The sequence below is a fragment of the Myotis brandtii genome, unplaced genomic scaffold (genome assembly GCF_000412655.1).
Source record: "Myotis brandtii unplaced genomic scaffold, ASM41265v1 scaffold786, whole genome shotgun sequence".
Taxonomy (NCBI): domain Eukaryota; kingdom Metazoa; phylum Chordata; class Mammalia; order Chiroptera; family Vespertilionidae; genus Myotis; species Myotis brandtii.
This window is the reverse complement of record NW_005371157.1, coordinates 784,241-784,686: the sequence shown is the minus strand read 5'-3', so window position 1 is coordinate 784,686 and position 446 is coordinate 784,241.

The window sequence follows — 446 nt, the reverse complement described above, 5'->3', positions numbered from 1 at the left end:
CCTAGTGCCCGTGGCCGGGCGCCGGGTGCCGGGGCGCTGGGCACGTCCCTCGTGCTGTCAGGGTCCATGGGGACAGATCCCCGACACCAAGTCCACGTGCAGAGTCCACGGGGCTCCCGTGGGGCCGGGTGGAGAGTAGGGTCTCGTGAACCTGTGTGCCGCACGCCTTCCTGCACGCGCCCACATGTGCCCACCGCGCCCACGTGCCCTCGCACACACGCACACGCACTGGCCACCCTCGGTCACCCGCTCTCCAGGCTGTCGCTTCGGGGTCTGTCTCCCAGGGAGTCGGGGTGGGGAAGGGCTCGGAGGCTCCTGGCCTGAGGCCCGAGGGCCCTGCCCGCCTCCAGCCTCAGCAGCGTCAGCCTCTGTCCTGCTGTGGCCTGGAGCCCCACTGCCCGCAGCCCTGCTGTCCCAGGAGGAACCCTTCGTCCTGGTCCACACGC